General features: G+C 34.1%; 1 protein-coding gene across 1 annotated transcript in view; it reads right to left on the bottom strand.

Moving 5' to 3' along the window:
- LOC135958942 (uncharacterized) overlaps positions 1-24885 on the bottom strand; it is a 625963-nt gene extending 601078 nt beyond the window's left edge. The window contains exon 1 of the mRNA XM_065509893.1: positions 24860-24885. The gene's annotated coding sequence lies outside the window, so the exon portion shown is untranslated. The remainder of the gene's footprint in view (positions 1-24859) is intronic.
- Between the last annotated feature and the right edge of the window lie 847 nt (positions 24886-25732).

Below are 25732 nucleotides of genomic sequence, written 5' to 3'. Positions count from 1 at the left end.
CAGAGGACCATTTATAATCATAAAAGATAGTTATGATGGTATAAGAAAGCTGGAATCATTATAGTTAAGAGCAAAACAGGAGAAAAAATCCTTAAATTTTAAGAGGAAATTGAAATTACCTTCCGGAAGCTATTATAAATATAAATCCTAACATTTAACCCCACAAAATTTAAAGAATATTCATCAAACTCCACAAACTACTTAAACCTGAAACGATAAAATTTCTAATCAACACATGAATCTCTTATTGCCCACAACAGCTGTCGAAATCAATCACACCAATCACTCCTCTTAATGACGGCAATCATCATATTCTCTGCAGATAATACAGGCGTATCATAAACGTCATCATCTTAATCACTTTTAACAAATCCAATCATCTTTTAAAATCATGTTAAACTGTCACTCCATCGATAACAAACGAACGTATATAACAAAATGCAACAGAATACAAACACTTCGCTCTATTAAAATCATTCACCAACCAACAAAAAAAAAAACTGAAAACTGAAAACAAAATTGGCAAAAGGAACAACGTGTTGTACGAGTTAGTAGCCATCCGATCCGTAACATACATAAATTGTATTATGGTAAAATGATTTGAAACATGTTTGGGCGTTTAAGTGTCTGTCACACTAACTATAGTCAGTCAGTCAACTATATCCCAACATACATATACGCAATCTACAATTTATAACATAATTTGTCACATTGGATGTGATTTCAAGTGGTTTTTGTGATCTACACACACTCTTTTTGCACTTCTCCATCATGGTTTATATCTATATATAAAAAAGAAACCCCAGCAAAACCCTAGAAAAATTGTTTTAATTTTTGCTTTATTGTGACCAGGGCATGTTAAAAAATTGTATAACGAAGAGAGGGATCAAGCAAAAAATAAACAACTTATGCTGCATAATTGTTCTTCAATTTTCATCTTTTTTTTCTAATTGAAATGCAATTAAACTCCTATTTGTAGCTGGTTGTTAATATTCCCGTCATTTTGCTTTAATACTCGCACTACGCTTTTTCTTTCTGGCTTTCTTTTGCTTGCCTCTTCATGGTGGTCAAGCATTTAACAGTTGTTACCCACCACTATTAGTTGGTTAGATGTCTCAACTATCCATACATATACTCCATAGACAGAGTTGAGGAAGAATGTAATGAATTTTGGGAAATTGAATTGAAATCTTAATTAATCGATCTAATGCAATTCGGAAAGCATTGATCGATTAGATCCAACTTTCCAAGTAGTTTAAAGACATACGAATATTTGATGTTCTCACAGTATGATCTATACAATTCCAAATCTTCCTTGAGGTCAAGATAACCAATGCAATGGACATTGTGAAGTAACATTATTTGGAAGCTAAACATGTCGAGGATACCGAGAAAATGTTAAGCTTCTCATTAAGATGGAACGGTGTACATGACACCCGAATGTGTTAACTCAGCTTATCCTTCCTGAGCACAATTTATGATATAAATATAAAAGAAGGAATTATCATATTTTTGTCATTCAAAGCTAGAGTAAGAAATGCTATAAACGAACTGTTGAAATGTAAATTCAACAGTTCGTTTATAGCATTTTTTAATGGAGACTTGGAAATTATATTGATTCCGGCATGATGTATGATCCAGTATTATCTCCTCCTTGAAAATTACACTTCCAATAACACTAAACCCTTCTGGAAGCTAAAAAGGAAGGATAAGAAATAAGAACAATTTCAGTTATAAAAGATGTCTGATATATTAAATCAGAAATTTCAAAAAAGACTATTTATAAACTTTACAGGGAGTTATGTTAGATTAAGATCGCTCAGTTTCATAATATTTTGGAGCGATATTCAAGTGTTCAAGAATAAGAACGTTCTCAATATTATGGAGCGAAACTCAAGTAGAATTTGTGCTTTAATTACTCCTATAAATAATAAGTGTTATCGATGACATCACTGAAGTGTTATAGAAACTAATTAAGCGATCGCAAATGAAATTAGAGTTGTGACCCATCATAATAGTACAGTCGTCCCGTGTTGCCAAATCATGTGCAAATGCAGGGATATTATACAGATATTCGTTAACTATAAGTTAATAAAGAAACGAAGGAATTTAAGGAGAATATATCCCAAACAGTTCATTAGACAATAACGTTAAATTCGATTATTTAAGATGCTGGATCACTGGAAGAAAGCTTTATGGTTGACGAAGCTCCTAATAGCTTCAACTTTTTTCACAAAAAAATGGTTTGCTTTCAAGAATTTTAGCCGTCTTTATATTGCTTTTAGTTTTCACGGGCAGCCTCCTAGCGATCATTTAGATCATCAAATGTTTCTTGAATTTTAATGATTCCATATTTGAATGCCGCAGTTATCCTTTTGGAATCAATATCTCGACTTATTTTGAAGCTAAATCGAATTCTCTTTCTTGGAGAGAATCATTCGTATTCATTTGAAGATTAATAACTATGCTGATCGCATCTTCCAGAACAATAAGGCAACAAATCCATAGATAAGTAAAGGTCAAGTATCTGGATTAAATTCACGCTGGGAGAAATACTTGGATGGACGCTATCTAAAGCAAGTAAGACACATAACAATGTGTATGAAGTCTTTGCAGGGAATGGGCAACGATCGAGTATGATATTCATACTGTACTTTTAACGTATCTATTAGGGTATTCAATCGGTTAACCGTTAATCGGTTAACCGATTAATTTTGGTCGGTTAACTGTTCGAATAATTCAAAATTGCCGATTTTCAAATAACGAATAAACCGATTAATTTGTGTCGGTTAACCGAAATTTCTTTTTTTGCACTTTAACATAATTTGTTTGTTTTTAATTTTCCATTTTAATTCAAATACAAATGTCAAAGTAAAATTACATATTTTTTCGAACATTCAAGAAATATGTTTAGTGAGTATTATAATAACTGATATATTTAATTTACTTGTAATTGTCGGATGAGAACATAATAATAGACGAAACTGGATACACTACTGAAATAAGTTTTTTTTTCACAACTTATCGAAATTATTAAAAGTATTTAAAATCTAAATAGTCCAAAAAGGACTCCAATGGTATAATGGAGGATTTTATATGCTTAGAAAAAACTAAAAAAACAACTGACAAATTGGATATTCTTTACCTTGTCTTACTTTCGATTTCTCCAACATCTACAATCAGCGTGAGAGTTTTTTCCAAGTCGAGTTTTATTAAAACTAAAGAAAATTATTTACTGTTTGGTTGAATTGTTATGATTTGTTTATTTTTTATGTTTTTGTTCTTTTTTTAATAAAATACTTCAATAAGTACACAAAATTCGTGATTTAGTTTCAGTTTAACATTTAAATATAATTTATTCGGTTAATCGAATAATTTAAAATTAACCGATTATTAACCGATTAAATCTAAACCCCGATTAATTATTTGCTCGATTAACCGATTAAACCAGAAACCCGATTAATTGAATACCCTAGTATCAATAGATATTGTTAAAATATACTAGCTCTAGGAAGGAACCCAATTAATTTAGTTATGTTGAGCTTTTGGTGACAACTCTAATGACATCCCAAGAGAAAATATTTCGTTAGTATGAAGTCATGTTGCCTAACCCAAAGAACTTTAAATTTTCCTTTCGTAAGTGATATTTTGGAGCTATTTGTAATGATGTACATTATGAAAAATCTGAACATTAACTAAGTTCTCGCATTTTCAAATGATGCCCAAGGAATTTGTGCTGCATTGATTCCAATGCCTGATTCGCTGAAGGTATTGTGAATTTTACTTGGATCTTAGCTCTTTCACACCAGGGTTAATATAGATTTACATGTTAAACATAAGTAATGAAATGTACGAACGTCACTAAAGAACTTTTTTTAAATTTATAGGGGTTTAAGAGTGCATCCCTAAACTCCACTAGAGACTGACGTTAGCTCATATATTATTTACGATCCTGGATCACTGGAAAGTTGACAAAAGATACGTTAACTCATATATTATTTACGATCCTGGATCACAGGAAAGTTGACAAAAGATATGATCGCAAAATTGCCTTATTTTCACACTATTTGAAAGAAATTTGTGGCTAATGTAATGGTTCTTTAATTCATTAACCTATTCTCGTTCACGAATCTTCTATCTTTACAGTTTTGTTGTGAGGTCCTAGAATCATCAATGATGGCAGGGCATATGGAATCAAGTACGTCTGCGAGACTTCTAATATTTTATTGTGGATTTTTCACTCGGCCTCATGTACATTAGAACAATACAAAAGATCATTCATTGGATCTTATTTGCTTTCATTGTAGATTTGTTCCTTGGTTCCTTGTTCGCTTGGTTGCACTTGTTTTTAAGGCCAGGAGAAGAATTGTTACTCTATCTAATAAGGTCCTGATATCAAGATGTAAGCCAGTTAGATAGCTACAAGTTTTAGTCACAAAACTGACGTTGACAAAGCACCATTATAGTTTCCCGTTGATTTCATCTCTTTATGGTTTGAGTTAAGTTAATAGTTAAGAAGTGAAGTCTTCTTCTATTGCTATTTTATACAATGTAGAAAGTTGTGTAAAGTGTTATTTAAAGACATGTTGTTTTCAATGTCCGGAGTGTAATGATTAAATATAGACAGGATTCCGCGCCAAAAGAACTGCCAATTTCGGATACTCTGCTCTGCATCGATAGAAACTAATAGTAGTCGGACGGGACAAGATCTGGCATATAACCTTCGCAACCTCCTGTTTCTAAATAGTTTTTCACAGGTATTAAAATATGTGGCCGAGCGATGGAATATTACGGTTTCATTTGTGGCCGCATATTCTGGACACTTTTCGGCCAATCCGCTACAAATGAATCACTTGCATTCGGTACAGATTTCATGGCTCCCAATAATTTTGCAAGCTCCTGTTGAGTTTGACATCAATCTTCATGGAATAATGCCTCCAATTCTTGGTCTTCAAACTGTTTTGGCTGGCTTGGTCGATCTTTGTCTTCTGTGTCTCGCTCATTGAAACCGATGGAACACATTCACATTCAATTAAAGAAGTTAAGCAAAACTTCCCGCATATGACACTATGTTGGTACAAAATTTAACCCTTTCGATGAAAAAATAGTGTTGAACAACTAAGTGAGAATAAATGACAGATATGAACCCTTAAAAAGATATACCATCCATTATAAATCCGACATTTTTAAGTCATACACCCAATAGAATGTGGAAAATTATCTAAAGTCTTCTTTAAAGGCATGTAGTTGTCAATGTCCGGATAGTAATTTAAAAACATAGGCAATATTTTTAGCTGGACAAGTATTCTGAGTATTCCTCTCTTTAGGGAAACAACTAATTGCACGCAAACTTCATCTCATTGCCAAAGAAAGATGGAAGAGAGAACCCACTTGGAAAGAGACAAAAAAATTGGACATACAGATGAACGACCTGCGATAGATCTGCATAGATTCCTCCTAGGGACGCTTATAGCGGCTAGTCTGTGATCATTAAGACGCTCCAAGGTTGCAAATCCCAAGAAGCTGTAAGGACGAGGAAGAAGTATAGACAAATGAACATGTTCTCTGTCACTATCCCAGGTCTTAAAACGCGAAATGTTTAGGCAACAAATACTTACTGAAAAAACCTATCTATCTAGGGGTGATTTGAATAACATTCACACTTTCATTCGATCAATGAATGACAGTGGCGAAGAAACATAACACGAATGGCGTGATATGAACAAGGTATCGTAAACAGAGCATAGCCAAGTATGCTATGCTTCATATTCTGAGCAGTAATTATCATTCTTTAATATTTCAAGGTTAGCTAAACATAGTAATCTACTGTCCTTCAAATTAAGGCATTTATCTACTTCCATTCCAGCCTTTCAAAGTTCTGACAAAACTAGAATACTAGAAGCAGACTATATATATCGAGTAAATTTGTGTACATATATGCACGCTCCATAGCATTAACCACAGTCCAGACAAGCTTTTTTTTTGTTTGTTGCAACCATACATACAATGTATATATGAAGTATATGATGGAATAGAACAAACACATATGTTGGAATTTCTAACCACAGAGAAGAATGGATGAAAAAAACCCGATAGAATAAAACAAAAAAAATATATATCCATAAAATAAACCTCAGTGTATATTTAAACCACAATTTGTTGTTCTACATATAATAGAGATCCAGGGTAAAAAAAGCCAACAACAACCAATGTTGGTCAAGTGTTAAAATACACCATACACAGCAGTAGCAGGAGCAACAGCAGCATCAGCATTTCAACTCATGCCCGAGTACTGCAACGTGTGTTTGTTCATACACAATTTGCGCTACTCCACTTTAATAGTTTCATTTGTTTGTTTGTTTTGCCTTCTTCGGGTGCCAATGTTCTGCTTTAGTTGCAGCTGCAACCAACTGCTGGTAGTTGGAGTTGGAAGAGCGAGTGTGTGTTGGCAGTTTTTGATTTTGTGAGGATTATTTAGGGTTTATTACATTTGAAGTTTAGTTTTTGTTTTGTTGGAAAAGCAATGAAAAGCAATTAGTTGTTTATAGTAAACATTAAAATAAACAATACCAAACAATAACTCCTACACCCGCTCTCTCAACTAAACACTTCATCCCTTTCAGCTTAAAAGTTTTAGTTTGTTTTGCAAAACATTTGTAGTTTTAAATTTAGCTAGACAATTTGTGTAAATAGGGTGCAAAGTTATAAGAGGATTGAGGATTTTGTGGCATTTTAATTGCAGGCAGCGACAGAGAGAGAGAGAGTCAATTTGTTTATGATTCTAGGATTTAAAGCCATGTGACTGCATAGTATATGTTTAAACTAAGTAATTGTTTGGTTTTGAAAATTCCAAAATATTTGTGTGTTTTTTGGTAGGAGACATTCTGACTTCCAAATCTTATTTGAAATGTTTGGACGTTTGAAATGTTAATCAGTTATAAGAGGATCATATAAAATATGCAATTGAGTTTTTAGTTGAGAGAAAGCAAAGCAGTAAAAATTGTTGCCAAGAACATAGCCAGAGTCCCAATTTCTCATTCTTCTTCATTTTGTGCCACTTTATTCCAAGAAATACTATTTTTTCCTTAAGAATATTTATAAATCCTTTTATTTAACTTAATTATATTTTACATAAAATACAAAACCAATGATCCAATTTCGAAACATTTCAATAATTTCTTCTAGGAATCTGTCAAATATATCAGTTTAATTCTCTTAAGCTTATGCCTGTGTATTACGTTCCTGACCTGCTCTCCTTTTAAGTCACTAGCCTTGATGCCATAAATTAATTAACCCTCTTCCATTAAAATAAGACAAGTTACGTGGCAACGAAAATAAACCAAACATCACACAGTTCCTCTTAATTAAACGCATTTTTCAAAAGAGATTTCTTTTAGCACCAGACTTTTGCAGCTGTCGATTTTATAAATGCTACGAAATGCTGCAAAAGTCTTGCAAACAAAACGAAAAAAACTTTAATTTCATTATCACTACATAAATAAATAAAAAAGAAAAAAAACGTTAATAGTTGAATACGAAAAAATATGAGCATAATAAAAGTTCATTAGATCATGACTCGTATCGTACGTGCACTAATGAACAATAAACTTGATGAAATATAAAGGTCAAAAAATGTGTTTGAGCTCTACTACTTCAAAAAGGGAGGTTCGTTTCGTTTCCACGATCCTTAAGTGGTCCGTATGTATCTTCAAATGCAATGCAATGCAATACGTTGATAATATGGAATTCTATGGAATTATATTTTAAAATATAATTTATAGTCATTAATCATTTTCCAATAGCTTATTCCACATACATTCGTTTAAAGGGAGGGAAAACTGATTCGTAGTAGCAACCGAATTTTTTGCCAATGGAATGATTCTACCTCCGCAAGCGAATTTTAAAGTTGTAGCTACACAATTTTAGAAGGGATACCAAAAGTTTGGTTGATTCAACCTGAATTCTTCTTTATCAGTTGACTTTCTATTGATAGAGCCGAAAAATTCTATGTGTGCAACCGAATCATTCGGTTGACAACATTCGGTTGCTACTACCAATCTGTTTTCTCTCTGCAGTAATGAGTTCTGCGATTCACCGCACAATCTACTCCAAATAAATGTTATTTGTTGACCAAACAGCTTCTACAGAAGTCTTTATGAGGAAGACGCAGCCTTTGAACGTCAGCAACTAGAGGGCAGTGTGAGTTAGGTGGAATCTTGGCAAATTTATCGCAACTCGTATTCTCTGCTTGTGAATATAAGGCCAGATTTTTCTGGTCTCTTTGACACTGAGGTGAAGTTTGTATGAAATTAGTTATTTACCCCTCAAGAGAGGGATTCAAAAATCGAATTCGTTCAAACTTATTTCGGTGACAGCATTGCAAGTGCATCAGCTCTACAGTTTCTTTCAATGTCCCCGGGCAAATTGGGAAAAAACTGAATTTCATCTGATCACTAAGCATTATTTTTTGCGGAAAAAATCATCACTGAGACCAAGGCTTAGTAAAAAGTTGGTTTACTGAATTTCGTTGTGATGCCGAGCGTTTTGGACCCCTAGTTGAGGTATCTACACCCGAAACCATTGAAAAAAAATCACGATATGGTGTTGGCCGATCGGTGATTGAAAGTGCGAGAGATTGTGGAAGCCATAGGCATATTACATGACTCAGTAGTTTCTATTTTGAATTATCACTTAATATGAGAATGCTTTCCGTAAGATGGTTGTCGAGTTTGCCCACAATCGGGTACACAAAAGCGTACACACGTGTGCAGTTTCCATGGAAAAAATCCATAAATTAGGCTACAAATTGCTTCCTCATCCACCCTATTCTCCGTATTACTCGGAAACGAATTACTATTTCTTGTTTCCAAACCTGAAGAAATGGGTCAATAAATCGATGATTGCGGTCGACACATCTTCCCATATTTTCAAACAAAATCTCATTGATCATGGTACGGTTACGATCTCCATTGACCGTAACGTAAGCTCCGGCCTCATTTTTGAAGAAATAAGGTCCCATGATTCCATCAGCGTTTAAACCGCCCCAAACGTGCATTTTTCTGAATGTAATGGAATCTGTATTGTCGGATGTGGATTGGTTTAACTCAATATGCGGCAATTTTGTTTATTAACAAATCCGTTAAGCCATAAATAAGCCTCATCGCTGAACACAATGACTAACTTTCAAAATAAATTTGGATAATTTGGTAGCGCTGTTCAAGCGTTAATCTATTCATGATGATTTGCCAGAGTATACTGATCAGTATGACAGTTCGTTTGACGGTTAAGCCTTTCGTAAGTTCTGTCGGTCTTAAAAAATACCCTCTTAATAATTTTTTCAAATAAATGTTTTTTTTATATGGAGTTAAATATAAACAAAAAAATTTAATTTGGTTGTTTAGACAATTTAACACTTTTTAAGATAATTTGAAAAAAATTAAAAAATTTACTGTTTTAATGTTCTCCACATTTCCAAAAATGAATTCATGACATTCATCATGAGACCTGGATCAAAGACGGGTTCAGGTATATTAAATGATAGTGAGCACTGAGCCGCCACTATTCTCATATTACGTTCGTAATTATTTTGGTGATTTCGCTTCTTCAACGCTAACCCATAGAATATAATTGGTTTGATAACAACATTGTATAGCCAGTATATGCTTGTAGGGTAAATTTCCCGGGTTAGGATAATTCCATTTTAGAAGCAATATAGTGCAGTTGCAAATTAGTGGTTATATATTGTGTATTTAGATTCCAATTAGTATAGTATAGTATCCGAGATATTTGGCGTTGTTGGATAATGTTAGCTCCAATCCTTTGATGCTAGAAATAACAAATTGAAATATTGCCAGTTATGTTTTAGTTGGTTTTACTAACAGCGCACACCCTAATAATAATTTTAGCGCAGATTCCAGTATAGCTAGAACAGCCATATCTTAAGCATAAACAATTGTCATGAAAAGCAGTTTCTCCATGACTCATAGCAGAGTGTTTATAATAAGATTCCTGAGCAATATAGAAAGTACACCTCCTTCTGGTGCACACGTAACAGCCATTTCGGACATGTTCGAGGTGTCTGGAGTAGATTCAATGCACCTGCATTTTACGAGTTGATTTCGGTTTAACATTTTTGAAGGCAAATTGTCGCCCAAGGCCTTTGTATCGTCTAATGAATAGTACCAGTTCTTTTTCGTTGGCTTTACATCCATTCCACATCCTTAAATATAATTTAAGCGTAGATTCAAGAACTTGCAAGAGTATTTCTGGTTCTTGTCCATAGCTTACACAGACACATCTTCCTGATAAGCAATTGTCATGTCCATGGTTTTTTATAAAAAATCGTGAAAAGTGCACCTCCAGCCGCTTTGGAAATTTTCGATCTTGTATATTTTTCATTCTGAGGGACGCAAACAGAATCTGAAGATTATCAGGAGCAATGGCTTTATAATATTAATGTTCTCCTGTAAGTCCACTGGAAGAATACCACAACGGCGAACTTGCGATTTTTTTTCATTTTTAGGATTCCTTTATCCGATATCGAATAAAATGTATATAAATTTATAATGATGGCATTCGATAACGATCGTGTTTATATTCGTAAGCCATGAAGCATTCGAAATTTATTTCGTTTTAGATTGGAGAAAGCCTTTAACTGCCCATCGTATCGAGCCATAACCGCCAAAAAGACGTAAGCGCCATGATTATCAATTTTCGTTTTTTGATAAATATCGATAGTTCTCGATCATTCGCATCATCTCATAAAATACCATCGCTGTATAATGTACCGTTATGATTTTACTGCAAAAACAATTTAGACGTAAGTACAATTTATTGTTTTTTCTACATATTTTGTGAACAAGAAGTGGCGCTTACGTCTTTATTAGTTTTAACAAATTAATTAATATTAGTCTTTTAAGGTTAAAAACGTTAATTTGTATTTGTGTAAATGAATATAATTTGAACAATATAAAAAAATTTAAACATTAAGTTGTGTTTTTATTAAAATTGGAAGGGTGTAACTGCCAGCGAAAAAGACGTAAGCGTCATAAATACCCGTTATCTTGAAAATATATGAAATAAAATAAATGCAATATATAGTTAAGAAGTAACTGTGCATACATACTCAATTTCACGGTAATACTTAGACTTCAACCAAGGATATTTAAAAAAAACCTTCCCCTGTAAAATTTGGGTTTTGGCGCTTACGTCTTTTTTGCCGTTATGACTCGATATGTATCAATACCTTGGCCTTCCTTAAGGCTCCATTAGTCTTTGCGTTCTGTAACGTTTCTGTTCTGTGCCGTTCTGAATGCTGTTATATTGTAGTTAGTTTTTCCGTAAGATCGTATCAGCTGTTTTTAAAATAATAACCAAAAAACCATCTTGGTGATTTTGTTACTATTTTTAGTGTTTTTTGTATTTAGACCTTCAACATATTATTGTGAACATTTTTATAAATACATACATATATTTTTTGTTAATGATTTAATTTAAACTAATTTTTTTACATACATAGTACATACATTAAAAGAAATTTATATTTATTTTATTAAATTTCAATGTTTTTTTGAAAATATTATATTTTTTATTCTTTTGTTAATAATAAATATTTCCCTTTCAAAAATTTTGGTACCACTGCTTTAATATTGTTGGCATTTTTGTGTATATATGATATCAGCTGTTTTAGCTGTCACTTAACGTTGCGGACAAAATTCTGTTTTCAACAGATTCATCCGCAACAGAACGGCAACGTTACAGAAAAACTAACGACATACACAACTTTCCCTATACTAAAAACAAAACAGCTGATTCGGAACGGAACGTACAAACTAACTAGGCCTTTAGACTGTTTGTGGTCAATATTCTATCCAGTTTCTGAATGTGACTTGGACTTGGAGTTAAACCTTACATAGCCAACTTTTTTCTGAAGAGCTTTCAACACTACTGCAGAGGTTTCTCCAGCTAACATACAATAGCTTTCCTAATTGGGTTTTAACTTCGTTTTGCGATGATTTATATATGGTATAATGATCACTATCTTTAACATCATAAAATATATTCCTGCATTTACCAAAATTTCAACCTTCTACAATGTGGACTTAGCCTTACATTAACTTTTCTCTGTGGCTTCAGCTAAGTCGTTAGTTTGTATCTGAGTGAAGGAGTCTAAGGTGGACTAATAGTCAATAGAGTCTGGACGCGTATACCAATTGATAAGTAATAAATTGAAGTCATCGAACTTATTTATTGCATTCATCTTCGTTGAGAAGATTCTTATAATCATCAGTTAATAAACTCAGATAAGAGAGTGCAAAAAAGACTTTGAGAATTAAAGTTTTTTTTTTAAAATGGAACTATGTGATAAAATTCTACTTCAGGCTACCTGCTCTTAAGGCGAAAATTATTGCCATAAAACGTGCATCCAATTGGCTGAGGTGTAATCGAATACCTGGAGATATCTGTATATTTACTGATAGCAAGGCTGCCGCCCTAAATGAGATAGCTAGACATTCTAGGATAACGATTATATAGGTCCCTGGACACGATGGAAATCAGGGTAATTGTATAGTAGACGAATTGGCCAAAAGGGGAACGATGATGGCTGAGGAGGTGATTGATCCCTTTTCTAGTATTTCCCTTGAAATATGTAAGATATTAACAGGTGGACTAATGAATCCACCTGTCGGCAGGACGAATCTACTTATAGTAGATTCGTGAGCATATAAGGCTAATTGTTTGTTTTATTACAGAACACTCCATAATTGGAACACATGCTAGAAGAATGGGCTTGCGGTTTAACGACTACTGTAGAAGCTGTCAAAAGGAAGAAGACGAGGAGATTGTATCCCGCCAATTATGCCAAAGACCAGTTTTGACAAACTTGAGAGAACGTATTATTGGAACCCCTTTCCTCAAGGATAAATCTGAGACGCATCCATTCCTTCATCAGAGAATCTGGTTGGTTCACCTTGGAAACAACGGATGTAGAATAAGTATCCTGCTGTTTCCTTCTTGGGTATTACAATGGGATCAGTTTTGAATAGATCTAAGTGATCTGCTTGATGAGTGGCTGTCCATGGAACCTAAGCTAACTTAAATCGGCTTAAACTTATATAACTAATAGGCTTAACTAATCTATACAGTGAGAGTTAATGAAACCTTTCATTAACTTGAAAGGAAACTGATCTTGTACAGCAATGTAAAGTCGTTTATTCCAACAACTTCTTGTAATTTCGTTCGTGCACGTTACGCTACAGAAAAAGTGCTAATTATATTTTTTGAGATTGAAAAGGATGCGAAAAGAAACATTAAGAAGGGAGTAAATATTATAGCATGACTAAAAGGCAGCAAAAACATGGAGGGGAAAAAAACGATCAGCATTATGATCATAAATGCGTTAAAACGCTTTACATTACGACACACTCACATATGAGTCCAATGCATCGAATATGAGGTTGATGATGATGATGATGACGATGTCGACCAGTTTGGGTGGTCGTAAATTAAGTTCGTTTAGTAAAATCCGCATCTTGTTAGTGCAACTGATTGCAGAGTTGTAGTGTCGTTTGCACTCGTATAGAGAGACAGCAGCAGCAAACAGTACCGAGTTAAACGTTTAAAGTCAAGTAGAGTGAAGTGCATCATGGAAGTGGAACTGGTTGTTTTTATTTTGTGCTTGTTTAGTACACAGAACTTGGCACCTGGCACTATGTATAGTTATACCTTCCGCTCCACTCTACACCACTTTACACTTCAATTCAATTTAAGCCAATAATGAAATTGTGTTGCAGTTGTTACCACAAATACTGGTGTAAAGTATTGCTGGAGTAAATGAGAAATGCAACAGAATAAGAAAATAAAAATCGTGCAACACGATCGTGAACTTGAAATTGTATTCACTTTGAAGGTATGCACTGCAGAACTATGAAAATATTTACGATATTTGGTTGGTTTTTTATTATATTTATATATATTTTTTTTAGCTTTTAACTCTTATTTTGAGGCGTTACAAAATACTCCTTTTTATTCTGACATAAAATGTTTGTAATAGCAACAGTGTTTTAGTGTTTGCGAAGGTCTGCAGTATAGTTGGTTGGCTTAAATACTATTTGCGCTTTTTATTGAAAATGAAACGCGTTTTCTATGAGCTCTTAAGGAGGCTGAATTGTAATGGGACCAATCTACTTATTTAGGGACTAATATGATCGATAATGCTAGGAATCTCCGGAAGGTAAAGCTACAATCGTAAGCAGTGTTATTTTTTTATTCAAAGGCAACTTAAAATCCCTTTAAACCCCAAGCCAATATGAAAAAGGTGTCCAAAGTTTCCAAGTAAAGTCCTAACTCAAATTTTCAAAACCTAAAATTTTAAAACTGATCGTGAGAGAACGAAGTTTCAAATTTTTGGAGTTGGTCTCATTTAGTGTTGGTAAAAGTTTCCTCTGATCAGTCATTGATCAGGAGTTTTAAGTTATTTTTGTTTTTATTATTTTTTTTGGCCTTAAAATTTAAAGCCATGTAATATATTCCACATAACTTTAACAAAATCTATTTAAGCTTTTTTGTGTTTTTTTTAAAGAAAAAAACCTCCACTCTTGTAACTAAACGAAGAGATAAATCGTAAAATAATATTAATTCGTGACGATTTTTTTCCTTCTTTAGTTTTTTGTGATTCTTACTTTATGGAATTGTTCTTGTCTTCTTTATGATTTAAATTGCTGAAGTATTTTACAGATTTTTATTAGCACGGCTTGTGTAGTTTTCTTTATTTTTTTTATTTTTTCTGTTCAATTTTGTAAGTGTTCCTGAAAAGACACTGACTGGCAATGTGGCACCATTGCTGTTATTGGCAGAAATATAATACAGCAGCAGCAGCTCGGCGGAACAAACATTTTGCAACGTATTTAACACCAAGCATTCATACATTTAAGACTAGAGTACCACCTTCTTATTTCGTTTTCTCATTTCAGTTCTACGTCTTTTCTACTCTGGCCTTATATTGTGGCATTCGATTTGTGGCATTCATGATTATGGAGCATCAACATTATTTGAGTTTTATGTCCTGCGATCGTTGTTCGTTTTGTTTTTCATTGACTCTTCTTTTTCATGTTCGTGTTAATGACGATAGTTTGTAATCTTTTGGAGTGCGGCTTACATCTGTGAGTGTAAATGGTTTGAGGGGGGAAAAGTATAGTTTTAGAAGTTCCTAAGACTTGCAGGTTTTAGTTAGCACTTCTTTTCAGAACAAGGAGAGAAAGAAACTTATTTTGTTTTTTATATGAAACATATAAAGTCTAGAAGTTTATATTAGTGGAAAGATACCTCTGAAAACGATTTTCCTTAAACTTGCTTTATACTAAATATATGAGTTCGTTCAGAATTCAATACGACCTATGTATTGTTTCAATGATTTCCTGTCCAAGATCCTCAGCTTAAGTCACAGGTTATATTCAAAGAGAGGACAACTGGACGAAATCCAGCTCGTAGACACTCACTTTGCTTATGGAAACGCACTTTCCCAGTTGTGTAGGTACAGGAACTAGGGATGACGACCAGGAGGATATTGTGCCTGAGTGTGTTAATCATAACTCTAGACAAATTGAGGAAATTGTCACTAGGGAGAAACTATTTTGGGCGGTTAACACTTTTGATCCTTATAAATCACACGGACTGTACGGCAATGCTACGTAACATCACGAATACGGCACTATTTCTTTTGGTGGATATTTTCAAGAGCTGTCTCAGCCTAGAGGGTGGCAGGAGGTTAAGGTAGTCTTCATACCTAAAGCTGCCAACACACTTGTGATTTGTTCGTGTTCGACGTCTTGTTACTTGTTAATGGGGCTGTGGGCGAACAAAATCACAAGTAATTGAAAATTTTCAATCACAAATCAGACGAACAATTCATTCCCCGTGTGGCCAGCTTAAGACCGGTAAGGCCAGCCACTCGAAACCAAAGGATTTCAGTCCTATCGTCTTTTCTTCTGATGACACTAGAACAACTGATAGATCTACATCTAAGGAGCAATATAGATACTCACTATCTTAAGGGTAAGTCTGTTGAGAGTGCGCTTCATGAGGTGGTGGGTTGTATAAGGAGTGAGATCGAAAAATTCTTAACATACATATATGTTTATAAAAAAGAAACCACTAAACTTACAGCTTTAATTTTTTTTTTATTTGATTGAAATTATTATTACAATTTACAAAAAAAAATATTTTTATAGTTTTAATCACTAGTGATGAAATTTTGAACCTTTTTCGGAAACCCTTCCATTAACGTTTTTATAGTGCTTTCTGTCACTTTGCTCGAACATGTAGTCCATCTCCGTTTAAAATCTACCACACTTTTGGACACCTTTTTTGTACTCTTCAATTCTCTTTTAACAAGAGCCCAATATCTCTCCACTGGCCTTAGCTCCGGGCAGTTTGGAGGATTTGCCTCTCTTGGTACAAATACCACATTATTGTTCTTGTACCACTCAAGGGCTTGTTTGCCATAGTGACAGGATGCCAAGTCAGGCCAAAAATAAGTGGACACATTATGAAGTCTTATGAATGGAAGCAGCCTTTTTTGTAAACATTCCTTGATGTAAATTTCGGTATTTATAGAGCCCGTTGTAACAAATGAGTGGCTTCTTTTGCCGCAACTGCATATTGCTTGCCATACCAAGAACTTTCTGGGAAATTTTGTCTGCTTTTGGGTCCTAAACTTTTCTTCAACATTCCCTCGAGCATCAGCAACATAAAATTTTTGACCTGGAAGTTGCGAAAAATCTGCCAGAACATACGTTTCGTCATCCATTATGCAGCAAGAATATTTTTTTATAAAACTTGACTTCAATTTCCGTGCTCTGTTTTTGGCCTCTAAATTTTTAGTAGCGTTCCTGTCAGGAACTTTTTGAGCCTTGTATGTTTTTAAACCTGCATTAGCTTTAACTTTTCGTACCAAATAGTCCGAGCACTGAGCTAACCGGGCTGCTTTCCTACCGGATGTGTTGGGAGCTCTTTTGAAAATGCGTTCTATTTTTTTGGCTTTAGAAACATCATGTGGACCATTCCTTCTACCTGAACCAGGTTTTCTATCAACTGACAAGTTCTCCCGGTACTGTTTAATAACATTGGAAACAGTTTGACGGCAGACCTTTGTATGCTTGGCCAACTTTTTGTAAGACCAAGTTGGGTTTTGTTGAAAATATTTAATAATTTCAGTACGCACTTTTTTCTGGTCACTCATTTTAATCAGATTAACAAAAAAATTAATATAATTGACATTACACATAATAACTGACATGTTTTTCAAAGGTAACTTGATCAAAAAAAAATTCAAATAATACTTGGGTTAAAAAATGTAATGAAAAACGTGTGTTAAGAATTTTTCGATCTCACTCCTTAGAACACAGTTTGAAGCATAGGGAATATAGTTTGGCTACGCTTTTGGATATAGAAAGAGCCTTTAATAACATAAAGATACAGACAATTAGGAATTCGTTAGTGGAACTAAGGGTTAACGACTTCCTGGTGAGTTGGATAGTCTCAATGCTGGATTATTAACTCAACCCTAGAGGACGATAGGATCAGAAGACCAGTTACCAAGGGCACACCACAAGCTGGAGTTATTTCTCCTCTTTTGTGTTTACTGGTGGTAAACTCTATTCTCAAAATCTTTGAGTCTGTAGGTAGGAATATAGTCGCATATGCGGATGACGTGGTGATTCTGATTAAAGGAATGATTCTCTCCACTAATCTCATCCTGGTCAAAAACTAACGGGTTAAGTGTTAACCCACTGAAGACAGAATTGGTGTTCTTTATCAGGAAATACAAGGTGGAGAGCCGAAATTCCACGGCGTTGAGCTGCATTTATCAGGGGGAGCCAAGTATTTAGGAACCTTCCTTGGCAACAAATTGTCATGGAAAATAAATACTTAAATAAATAATTAAAGAAGCCCATAATTCCTACTATACATGCAGGAACTACATTGGCAAGAATTTTGATTTGTGACCAAGTATGGTTAATTGGATCTATACATCTGTTGTTAGGCCTACTATTACTTATGGTTGTAGTACGGTGTGGTGGGAAGCAATGAGGAAACGTATTATACTCAACAAAGCATAATAGGTGCCATTGGCAGCACCCCACAGGCGGCCTTGGATATAATACTAAACCTATTACACATTGAAAATTATGTTGAGAAGGAAGTTACTTAGGCTATTTAAGTCGTCGTTAGTGAAACCATTGCATTGGGGCAGGCATTATCGGTCAGGACATCAGTCCATCGGGAATTTCTGATCGCGATCATCAACTTCGGTGCCGCACCCCCAGTAGTGTTCCTCAGTAGTGATAATTGGGTTGGATTCGATCAAATGTTCGATGGAGGAGCAGTTTTCACTGATGGATCCAAGATGGACTATGGTACAGGGTCCGGAGTTTATTTGGTCGACAAGGATATTAAACGTTCATATTGACTCTCTAACGAGTTGAGAGATCTTCGCGATCTGGAAAGCCACAAAGTTGATAAAGGCACACGTCTATGAGAGGTCTGTAGTGACTATCAGTGGACAGTCAGGCGGCACTTAGGGATTTGAAATGGCATTTAATACATTTCAGCTTAGTGAAAGACTGTAGGAGAGCTCTCGAAGAGTTATTGGTACGATACTCAATAAGATTGTGTTGGGTACCGGGGCAAGAATATTAAACGTTCATATAGACTATCTAACGAGTGCAGTGTCTTCCAGGCAGAGATCTTCACGATCTGGAAAGCCATAAAGTTGATAAAGGCACACGTCACTGAGAGGCCTGTAGTGACTATACATGTGGACACTAAGGCGGTACTTAGGCCTTTGAAATGTCATTTAATACATTCCAGCTTAGTGGAAGACTGTAGGAGAGTTCTCGAAGAGTTATTGGTACAATACTCAATAAGATTATGTTGGGTACCGGGGCACTGTAACATACAGGAAAATGTGGTGGCAGATGAACTGGCCAGACATGGTTATGATTTAGTTCATGGTACTAGGGAACGGGGGCTTATACCTTCCATATGTCACTACTACAGGCTAATACTTGAAAGATTCCGTGACTACAACAACCGATCCTGGATTAGTAGGACGGATTGCAAAGTATCCAGGGCCTTTTTTCCAAAACTGAATGCAAAGGCAGCCAAAACACTAATTGGGTTGTACAGGTGTAACCTCAGAATTCTAGTAGAAGTGATAACCGGTAACCTTCATAAGTAAATGGGATAATGGCACACAGGCTTTCTGTAGGGTGTGTGGGGATGTGGAGGAGCAAGAGACAGTAGAGCATATTATGGGCAACTGTCCTAATATATTCCGGGGTCATAGATTGAAATGGCAACATATGGATTCCGAGGCAAAAGAACAGCTCAGCTTTTGAGGTCTCGAACGAAACAAGCCATATCGGATACTATGTACCAAAGTGAAGAGTATTCCAGATAGAGCGGTCTGCATCGATCGTTAATATATTAACAATCCGCATATGTAGTATTATTTTATTTCGTGATAATTCCATATAGAACCCAAAATTAGTTTTTTATTTAGATGTTTGTGTTATAATACCAATATCTAAAGCCAAACATATAAACAAATTTATTCAAACTTTGCTGTCTACATTTCATCTGCTGCTTTTAGCTTTAAACTTATTCCCGTTACAATCTCTTTTTTAGAGTTCAAATAAAAAAATCAATAGCTTTTTATAATTAATTACTCACACTGCATGTTAAAATTCAATAAAACTTTAACAATTCTATTAAATAAATCATAAAGAAAAGAAAACAAGCACGAAAATATTTAACCAAACAAGTACCAGGCCATAGTTTGTAAATCAATTTTCACTCCCACCATGAAAAAAAACCACCATAAACTTAAATATTCCTAAGGAGCAAAAAAAACCGCGCACAGCCAGGCAGGCAGTCACTCAGCCAGCCAGCATCTTCCTTTTGAAACATTGTACAGGCAACATCATCAGGTAACGGATAATAGAGTAATGCAATGCAGTTGAAGTCTATTGTCTTTCAGCGCAACATTACAAAACGAGACTAGTTTAAGGTACTTTTCTTTATTTTTCATCTTCCATGATTTTTTTTATCATTCGACGCATTGAAAAACTGCAGCTGCTTTTCATTGAAGAAAAATAGAAAAAAAAACAAAGTTTCTTCTCAAACAATGGCTGGAGTTGAGGATACAATGTTATTCTTGGCTCTTTATTAGCCCCACGGTATTTTAGCAAAATATTCATACTTGTCCATACCAAAATGTTCGCAAAAATAAAGGAATCTATCTCTAAGTGTAATTTAAAAGTATAAGAGGTTTATTTGGCTAAAAAAAGAACCCAAAAATGATTTTTGTATTATTCTCCAAACAGTCTTTGTGTTCTCTAGTCTGTCTCTTTAGTCCGTCTGTTCTTTTTCCTCTAGTCCGTCTGTCCTTTGAATTTGATGTTACTGCTACAAAGTATTAAAGTGTTATAGAAATTCTGACAGATTTTGGCACTTCAGACGAACGACGTACAAAAACCCAGCATGCGGAAGCATGTTAACTACACATTTATGTGTTGGAATCTTTTGAGGTTTGAAGGTTTATTTTAAATATTACGAACAAGATTTATTTGGCTTTAAGTGGTACACGTAAAATGATATGATTCAATTTGAAGGCACGAGCAAAATATTTAATTTAATGTGCGCTCTAGAAAATCACAAAAGAGCTTTAACAAATATGAAATATTTCGAAATGCTGGGAGAATAATGGTATTATTATGTTTTTATACTGGGTACTGTTAGTCCACCCTGCTGTTTAAAATGCCTTGACCAGAGACAAACTCATTTGACATAAATTCTTTGTTTTAATATCCATGACCTTTGTGACCTTTGATCTTTAATATGGCAAATATCAGACAAGGTTTGTGTTTTATGGCAATTTTTATTTAAAAAACAAATTATACTTCAAAATAAAAATTTTAAATATTTTTAGGTGAACAAAAATTATTTTTTTCCAGTTGTTTTTTTCATTTATTGGAAACAATTTATTTTCAAATTGTTATTTTAATTTTCTTTTTACGTCGTTGCTAAGGTCTTTGAAGTATCTATCATTAGATATCCATATTGTCTATATTAATGACTTAGTAATCCAGATATAGGTTAAAAATCTAGGTAGTCCTGGTTGTTTCCTCATATCTAAGCCATTTGTGGACCGATTTTGCTGATTTTAAATCAGATATCAGTCAGACAGACGGACATGGCTTAATCGACTCCACTATCTATAAGGATCCAGAATATATATACTTTGTAGGGTTGGAAAATTATATTTTGGAAATTACAAACGGAATGTCAAACTTATATATAACGTTCTCACGAAGGTGAAGGGTATAATAAAAGCTTTACACAAACTATTACTTTATGAACTATTTACAGAAATGATGACACCTTGACACCTGTAGTTCGTTCAGACAACATACAATTATTGATCTTACTTCATATGTTATTAGGGGTCTGACATCGCAATTATTATTGCCCCTAAGATGACCTAAATTTCCACCAAAAATGGAAATGGCTACATGAAAATTTGGACCACAAATCCAGTCTTGTCATTTGCAGATTTGAAAAGAGAAGTCTCTTATATGTGCAAAGATAGAAAATGAGGAACAGCTTCTTCTTTAACCCTCCGTTACTCGCAACTGATCTGGCTATTTAAGCTATTTTTTGATAAAAATATATTATTACGGCAATTTTATTCTTATTACTCTTTTAAATACTTTGACCTTAATATTGTTTTAATGTTTTCGAAATAAAAAGTGAAGAAATTATTTTCAAACGCGCCGTTTTTTATTGATGTCAATTTGATACATTGCGACTAGCCTCGATTAAAAATGATTTTGACTAACGGAGGGTTAAAGATCCACTCGGACAAGCTTCTACCTCTTACAAATGAATAGGGTGGTGCTCTGATCACAGGCATTGATTCGCTTCTTTTTTGTTTTGCTTGGACCACATCAACTCGAGGGATAACCCTTCTAGGAAACTAGGAAAATAGGTTATGGGAGAAAGGATAGAGTGAGTAGTATTTGTGGACATTTAATTTGAATTTTCCTATATTGAAAATGACAGGAAAGACTTCAGCAGGAAGGTTATACCAAAAACGGAATGTACGGCTAAAGAACGAATTTTCCCTGTAATGCGTTGTGATATCCACTATCCAGTAGACAACGAATTGATGTGTCCTTGCCGAAAAGAAATAATGTTGCGTAAAAAACTAAGGGTTTCGGGAACAAGTTCCCTAATTTCAGCAAAGCACATTCCATTGTAGTATCGGTAGAACAGAGAAACACAACCCACAATGCGACGATGTTCTAGTGAGTCAATCAAGAGATTTGTATTCCTTTTTAGGTCGGAAATAAGTGGTGAAAATAGTAAGGAGATCAGATGAATTGAAGTAGCCACTTGAATGCATCCTTCGACACTTGAAAAATGTGTTTTGTCCATCGGACAAGGGCTTCTTTTTCTTTAATATTAAAATACCCATAAAAACAGATGAAGCAATATGATCTGTCGTGAGCTTTGGAGATTGTCAAGGTATCTTGGTTACCAATACCCACCCGGGTGACCATTACGGATTTAGTAGTTTAATAATTTTTTTTTTAATTTTGTTTTGATTTAAACGAAATTAAGACTCACTCATTTTAAACTTTTTATGAGTTTTTTTTTATTTTTTAAAATATCGGTGCAGTGCCACCCGGGTGGTTATTGGTAAACCATATATATAAAAAAACCTTTGGTAAAGCGAAGGTTAAGCGTAACATCCATGTTTTGCCTCATTGTCAGTTTAATGAATATGAATGGCAAATGTTGCTGTAATTTGCAAAAGACAACAACATGACGTAGAAGGTCGGTTAGAAGGATAAGTAATAGAGTAGGACACAGGACGGAGCCTTGCGGTAGTATAGATTTGCAATCTCTGATAGGTTTGAAGTAACTTCCATAAAGCTCTAGTCGACCAAGCTGCAATGTCTCACGAATAAAGAGGATGGTGCTATGATTGCAGGCAATGATCCTGATAAGTTAATTCTGATGTATGTTCTGATATCAATATATAGGTCTTCCTTAAGTCACTGTACGATAGTTTTTCCATTGTCTTCAAGAAAAACTAGATGCAGCTGATCAGCATTAATAAGATTTTGACAATAGTTTGTCACCGGTTTGAATTGCTAATAAAAAAATTCTTCCCTGAAGATTCAGTCTAGCTCTGATCTCAGAAAATGATCCTGATAATCCGGATCTGATGACAGATCGTCGACATAGACAGATGAGTCTCCTCAAAGTAACTGACTGATATTTTTATACTCTTCGCCATGAGTGGCAAGGGTTTGTCATTCCGTTTGTAATTTCTACATTTTTCATTTGCGATCCCACAAAGTATATATATTCTGGATCGTTATAGATAGCGAAGTCGATATAGCCATGTCCGTTTATCCGTCTGTATGTTGAAATCAATGTTCCGTAGCCCCCAAATAACTTACATACATGATCAATATATCGGGAATTATTCCGGCTTGGACAAAATCGGTCCACAAATGGCTGAGATATAAGGAAAAAATCGGGACAACCTCGATTTACGGCCTATTTTTGAACTATATCTGGATTACTAAGTCATTAATATAGACAATATGAATATCTAATGATAGATATTTTAAAGTCCATTGCAACGATGTATATAAGGCTATAGTAAGCTGGACCTACAATGGGTCAAATCGGGAAAAATATTTTTTAATCCGAATTTTTTTCATCAACAAATTTTTTTTTGTCATAAATTATTTTTACAAAAAAAAAAATTTTAAAATAAAAAAAAAATAAAAAATCAAAAATCAAAAAAAAATTTTAAAAAATAATTTTGTTTAAATAGAAATATTTAAAAAAAATATGTTTAAGTATAATTTGGTGAAGGGTATATAAGATTCGGCACAGCCGAATATAGCTCCCTTAGTTGTTTCTATTGTCTTTATGAAAATCGAGCTACGGCTCAGTGTCAATGATATTTTAGCAAAAGTTCAGTATACCAATCGTCATTAGTTTAAAGTGCAAATTTAACAGGTTCTTCCTCGAACGTTCAGTCGGTCAAGCTCCAATCTCCATAAGGACGCTTCAAACGAATCATTTGCTTTCGCTACAGGATCCGAAACGGATTCGCTGCAAAAATTATTTTATTTTATAGAGTTCAAGCATCATTTCGGACATGCAAAATAGTTTTTCAAGGTATCTCGGCTTCAATTCGTGTGGTACCCAATTTCCCTGCATTTTGATGAATCCTGCTGCATGCAAAAGTTTGCTACTTGAGTAACTCCCAATGACGTTGCAAGCTCTTGTTGTGTTTTACACCAATCTTCATGGAGTAATGCCTCCAATTCTTGGTTTTCAAACTTTTTTGGCTGGCTTGGGTGATCTTTGCATTCTGTGTCAAAATCACCACTTCTGAACCACAAAAACCATCTCTAGCCATTGGAACCGATGAACACATTCACCATAAGCTTTAGTGAGCCACAGGTGTGCTTCAGCGGAACATTTTCTTAAATTAAAGAAGTAAAGCTAAACGCCCGGCATATGACGCTTTCTTGGCATAAAATTCAACGCAAAAAAAAACTATTGTGTACAATAACTAAGTGAGAATAAATGACAGATAAGTTACCTTCAAAATGACATAGACACGCCATCTATTGTAAATGCCGCATTTTTAAGTCATACACCCAATACTTTATATGAAAAATTTATAAATTATGATCGAAATGACAAACTTATTATAGCCTTAAAATTCATGGTGAAGTGTATCAAAAAGGAATGATTGACTTACCATTTAAAAGAGTTGATGATAACAAAACTGAAAATAGAAAACGGAAATATATATTTGATTAAATTATAACGAATTATTTATATTAAATAACTTGTTATGCTATAAATATGTACAGTGAGCCTCAAAAGTGAGTATACACCAAAAATTATATGATTTTTTTAAGATAATGAAAATCCTAAAATGTATCTCTCGATTAAAATTTAAAAGTTTCGGTTTGTTGGAGAATGGGTTGAATAATGGATTCTGTTGTCAAAAAAAAAAAAGATTCAAGTCGGACTATAATGATTTTCATGATCCTAAAAAGATCAAAAAAGTCGCTAGTGTTTACTCACTTTTGAGGCAGTGTATTTATTAAACCAGATAAACTAAATCAAGTTAACCTTAAATGAACAATTTGTTTGCTGCAACGAAACAATATGATTGGCAACCAAATTCCTTATTATAAACACTTTTATTACCCACCTTTAAGTTAAAATTTCTCCAAGAATGTTTAATGTTCTTGTTTTAAAAGAAATTTTCAAATTATCTATAATAAATCCTCAATTAATCTTTACAAACAGCCCGCGCTCTTTCTTAACATGAAACAAATATGAAAAAACCTTCACATTTGTTTTCTTAGCTCATGTTTTCCCACCATTATTTTTTATGTTTTCTTTGAAATTTTGTTTGGCGTTTTATAACTTTATTTAAGAGATAAATATTTCGTTTTTTAAATATGAAAACCCAAAAACAAGTGCTAAAAGAATAAGTACGAAGAAACTGAAGAACAATAAGAAAATAATTTAAAGGAAATTCCTGTTAAATATAGTACTAAAAATTTATGATACTCGAATATAAGCAAAAGGGCTCATTACGCCAAATAATACTTTATTT

Source organism: Calliphora vicina, chromosome 4, assembly GCF_958450345.1.
Source record: "Calliphora vicina chromosome 4, idCalVici1.1, whole genome shotgun sequence".
Lineage (NCBI taxonomy): Eukaryota > Metazoa > Arthropoda > Insecta > Diptera > Calliphoridae > Calliphora > Calliphora vicina.
This window is presented reverse-complemented; position numbering and strand designations above follow the sequence as displayed.